The sequence below is a fragment of the Saccopteryx leptura genome, chromosome 2 (genome assembly GCF_036850995.1).
Source record: "Saccopteryx leptura isolate mSacLep1 chromosome 2, mSacLep1_pri_phased_curated, whole genome shotgun sequence".
NCBI classification, from domain to species: Eukaryota; Metazoa; Chordata; class Mammalia; order Chiroptera; family Emballonuridae; genus Saccopteryx; species Saccopteryx leptura.
This window is the reverse complement of record NC_089504.1, coordinates 193767023-193772509: the sequence shown is the minus strand read 5'-3', so window position 1 is coordinate 193772509 and position 5487 is coordinate 193767023. Positions and strand designations below refer to the sequence as shown.

At 48.0% G+C, this 5487-nt stretch overlaps 1 pseudogene; it reads left to right on the top strand.

Moving 5' to 3' along the window:
* The first annotated feature begins 317 nt into the window (after positions 1 to 317).
* On the top strand, positions 318 to 436 carry LOC136396312 (5S ribosomal RNA; annotated as a pseudogene).
* The last annotated feature ends 5051 nt before the right edge of the window (positions 437 to 5487 follow it).

Genomic DNA, 5487 nt, shown 5'->3' with positions numbered 1-5487 from the left:
GTCCTCCCATCCCCAGCCCTCCCCCGACCACACTTCTGCAAGTTGCTGTGACACTGAGACCCCTGACCTTTGTTCCAATTTCCACCATCTGGGTGGGTGGGCACACTTTTGGCCTCCCGGGAATAATGACAAGGAGCTGAGGAAGTTCTCTTGGCAGCCCACGGGAAATGGTGGCAGCAGGGATGAAACAGATGACAGCAGAGTTTGTGGGAGTGCCTAACAGGGGGCTTGGCATGCCCAGGCACCTGGGCACAAAGCGGTGAGGAGACCTGGAGGCCAGGTATTTCTTCTTGAGCCACCGGAGGTGGTTGTCAGGCATATAGGGCCATACCACCCTGAACACGCCTGATCTCATCTGATCTCAAATGCTAAGCAGGGTCAGGCCTGGTTAGTACCTGGATGGGAGACCACCTGGGAATACTGGGTGCTGTAGGCTTTTGCCTCCCCCCACTCCCTTTTTCTCTTTTGCCTTGGCCACAGGGTTGCATACCCTACACATGCCCGGGGCACAGCACTTTGAGGTGGCCCTGGCCACTTCGTGGAGCCTGGCAGTCCACTCAGGTGTTTGCTGGTCGCCTATGAGCACCGGGCCTGAGCTGCTTCCTCCCCTCCTCTGCCCCATCATGCACATTAGCGGCCCAGGAGTCGGGTCCTGCCATTCCCCTCTATCCCTGGGCGCCTGGTGGCTTCTCTTCATACCGGTCTGGTCCCTGAGGCTGCGACCTCGGCCACCCAAGGGAAGCTGAGGCAGAGGGAAGAAACCAGTGCCATGCAGAGCTTGTGCGAGTACGAACAACACAGGGGCCCAGACATGCCCACTCACATGAGGTGCGGAACGGAGAGGAGACCTGGAGGCCAGGTGTTTCTTCTTGGGCCACCGGAGGCAGCCGTCAGGGGTGTGTGGTCCTACCACCTTGAACGCGCCTGATCTCACATGATCTTGTGAAGGTACGCAGGGGCGGGCCCCCTTAGTACCTGGATGGGAGACCGCCTGGTAATAAGGAAGCGTTGCAGGCTTTCATCTCCACCCATCTTTTCCTTTCTGGGTTTTTGTGTTTTTTTGTTTTGTTTTGTTTTTTTCTTTTTGCCTTGGTCACAGGGTCATGTGCCCCCACTGCATCTGAATGCATCCAGCCTACTTGCACCTGAGAGCCAAGGAAGGGCCTTCCTCTTCCTTGAGTGCCAGCTCACTCACTGAAACAACTGAAAGGCTGTTTTTGGCATTGACCCTAAAAGCAGGGTCAACGTGGACACAGCGGATAGTGTTGGACTGGGATAACAAAGGACCCAGGTTCAAAGCCCCAAGAAATTGCCATGCTGAAAACAGGCTTGGAGTCATTGTGTCTCTATCAAAGCACAATGTCACACCTGGCCCAAACTTGATCTATGTCTCTGTGTTTTCCTTCATCTTCCGTTGCCACCACTAATGTCTTCACTTCACCACCATGGTAGAGGCAGGTATAGCACTTCGAGGTGGCCCTGGCCACTGCCCCAGTATGATAGCCCACCCCCACCTGGCTCTGTCACTTATGAGCGCATGTGCTCAGCTGCCCCCTCCTCTCCTCCACGCCAAGAACACACCAGCTTCCCAGGACCCAAGTGCAGCCACTCACCTTTATCCCTGGGCACCAGGTATGCAACTAACTCCAGGCTTCTCTGCAAACTGGTCCTTGCTGCTCGACCTTGGCTGCCCAGCAGGAAGAAGAGGATCTCCCACATTCCAGGGAGCAGGCCTTCACCTGGGGCCAGGTGTCTCTTCTGCCTCCATGTAGAGTTGGGGGCTCACAGCGCCTCTGCTTATGCAAACGGAGAAGTCCTGGGAACACACCCCTGCAGTGCTGCCCAGGCACCTGACACTGGCCCTTGCAACAGGGATTAACAGATGGCCCTTGGAGCTTGTGGGAGTGCCTAACAGGGGCCTGGCATGCCCAGGCATTAACGGTGTGGGTGTTGAGGGCAGAATGTTGAGGAACCTCCTGGCCAGGCTTTTCTCATCAGGTTGAGTGGGTGATTGGTGGCTTAAGCATTGGCTTTTTCTGCATCTCCCTATTTCTGTCTCTTTTTTGTCTTTCCTTTCTAAATTGAATAAAGAATCAAAAAAAATCTGAAAACAAAAATAAGTTTCTTTTTTTTTTTTTTACTTTTTAACTCTAGGCCTTTAATATATTGAATAGCTTCTGCTGTGTAATCCCTCATGAATTTTTTTTATTTTTATTAACTTTTAATTTATTGTGTTTACATGGATTCAAGTGTCCCACTGAACATAACTCCCTCACCCCACATTCCTGTGTCCCTTTTTATACCTCCTTTGCCCCCTTTCCCCCAACTCCCTCCCCACTTCCCTCTAGGACTTCCTGTTCTGCTATGTATATCTGTGTTATGTATATATAGTTTCACCAATCTCCGTACCCTCTCTGATCCCATCCCTTCATCCCCCTTCCTCTGACTGCTGTCCCTCTGGTCCCTGTGACTCTGCCTCTGCCTCTATTCCATTCCTCAGTTCACTTTGTCCATTAGTTTCCACATATATTTGAGCACATATGATATTTTTCTTTTTTTGCTTGGCTTATTTTACATAGCAGAATAATCTCCAGGTCCATCCATGCTGTCACAAAAGGTAAGATTTCCTGTTTTCTTACCGCCACATCTGGGTCAGGTGTGAGAAGATTTTCATTAGCATACCACTCTAGCAAAGGTTGTTAGGTCCTGAACCTAACAAGCTTTCAATGCTTTCTGCAGCTGGCCCCTGGATGCGCCAGCCTGGGCCTCCCAAGTGGGAACCCAGCATAGACCAGTGGAAGACACTGCCCGCGACTGGCCCTCTTTCAACTTGGGACCTTCATCAATTTCTGATCTCATAATTCTTCTTCTTTCTGCAGAGGTTGAAAATAATCTTTTAGAACCTTTTCTCCCCTGCCAGGTTTTGTGAAAACTTTCAGAATCATCTAACATTTTAGAAGCTTTTAGTATCTTTTTTCTTAGCAAATATTTAAAATTTTTAAAAAGTCTTGGTCAATGTGTTAATTATGGAGTCAAAGAAGTTATTGTTTTTTCAAAAAACTTAAAATAAAACTATAATTTTTTCCAGGCTCACTAACATACAGATCTTCAATGCTTTTTAGTTTTTCTCAGTTTGGTGGGGTCACTGATTCTTAGCCTACCTACCTGCTAATGGAAAGTGTCTCTGTCCATTATGGCATAAAGCCTAACCTGTGGTTCTCTGGAGAGAGCCCCTGCCTCTGAATTCTTCTGGCCTATGTGCAGCTGGGAGCAGAGGAAGGGCCCTGCTCATCCTTGAGTAACCTGGCAGGGCAAGGTCCCTTAAACAACTTGAAGGCTGTTCATGGTATTGACACCAAAAGCAGGGCTGCAGGCACACAATGGTACCACAGACTCATGATGTCCTCATTTGTTTGTAAAATAGAGTATTACATGGTTATCAGCTCTACTCTACTAGCACAATAGCCTCTTGTATAAGCATATAAAATAAATGGGTTTTCCAGGCTCGGAGTCATTGTATCTCCAGAGCACAATGTCCCATGTTGCCCAAACACTATCTATGTCTTTGTGTTTTTCTTTTATCCTCTATTGCCCTCTAGGTCTTTAATTTCCTGTGCTGGTCATGGCAGAGTTCGGTTTACCCATCCCTCATGTTTTCATAGCTGTAGTTGAGCCCTATAACTCCACGCTCATCACCTACACCATGATGAAGCACCATGATTGTGTATTCATGTTTAACATTGAGGCCATCTACCACATATGTCAATATCAGAGCCCTGAGCAGATAAATTTCTGCAGAGGGCTGTTGTCCAGTTAAATCTGAATCACAAGCCTCGAGGTTTCTACTGTAACTCCAGAGAGAGCAGGTCCAGGTTTTCTGGGTCTCTTAAAGCAGGGAAACCACTGCATAGTTGCCTTCCTTTACTGAGCCCAGAAGTGGAATGTTTCCCCAACAGAGCCCTGGTAAGTGGTAAAAACCACCTACCACCTTCACCTTTTCCCTGCATGATTTTTCTGTCTTTGGCACAAAAAGACAGAAGACCACAGCACTGTGGATGTCCAGGAAAGGGGCTAGGTGAGCTGATGTACTCTTTTTTGGTGGTTTATAAAATATGACTCAGTGGCTTCTACAACAGCAATTAGTGTTAGATGTGGAACAAAAAAAAATATTATCAATGGCCAGGGGAAATGTCTTTCTGCTGAGTGATGCTGAAGGAGGTGGGTTTCTGTTAAGATCTGGAGTTTTTTCTCTGTGTCATTGACTTCCTTAGCCTCAGTGCCCAGCACAGCCCATGTCTTGCCTGTAAATGATGCTTCAGAAAGTGTTTTAGTAGCTTAATGGAAAACCTCAGAGAGGTGACAAGGGTCTGTGCCTCCCTGATCTGCAAGTGTGGGGAGAGAGGAGAAAATGAAGGTGGCACAATCAGGGTGCCACAGGGCCTTAGGCTCCTGGGCATGTCTCAATCACCAAGTGGCTTGTGCCCATTGGCTCTGCTTCCACTGGCCCTGGAAGACTCTGATTTGGGGGCAGACAAAGGCAGCTCAGGCTCTTGCCGAGCTCACCATTACTTATAAGCCAAAGATATTGTTTCCTGGGAGGAGGGTGTATGTATTCCTGCTCCAGCCCTGGCCTCTCTTCCACCCATAACTGGGTTCTGATGGCCTGTGATCTGGGCTGTGGCTTCTTTTTAGGACCAACAGGAAATGGCTTTGTTGAGCCCTGGAATAGTGAGGGCAGCCTTCTGTTTGCGTGGACTGACACCTGCAGGATCTGTGGGGTTGGCGGGGCCTAGGATGTGTAGTTTCGACTAGTAAAGTGCATTTTGCAGATCTGTGAAGTAGTCTGGCCTCTTGTCTCTGTTGCACCACAACTGCTCAGTCCTTCAAAACCTCTAGGTGCTCATAGCTCAAATGAACCTGGCAGGGATCAGTGAGAGGCTCCAATAAGGTTTCTTAAGATGTGAGGCCTGGGCAGGGTATTAAGTTTGATTATTCCCACTGAAATATTTTACAGTTTGAAAAGCACTTTTTGGTCATTGAGCTGAGTCTGTACCATTCAGCTGAGGGGACCATTCCATGAGAACAATTTACTTAGCCATAATAGTGCAAGTTCTAGAGTCATATGGCCTGGGTTTGAATCCTGGTTTCACTGGTTACTAGTGTGTAACCTCAAGCAAATTAATCTCTCCATGCCTCAGTTTTCCCCTCTGTGAAATAGGATGGTTATAGTACCTACCTCATGTAATTGTGGTGAGGAGTATTAAATGAGAAAATACATGTAAAAGTACTTAGTACAAAGTTGCCTGGTTCAGACATGTGCTTAATCAATGCACATTAGCTATTACTACTAATTGTGATGTTCACTACAAACTCACTCCTCATCCTTAGTTTTCTCATCCACAAAGTGGTCATGATAGTCACACCTGCACTTTCAGCACGGGGCTGTGTAGAAGAGGAAGTCAGTCTAAGTGCTGGGTCAGGGGAAGT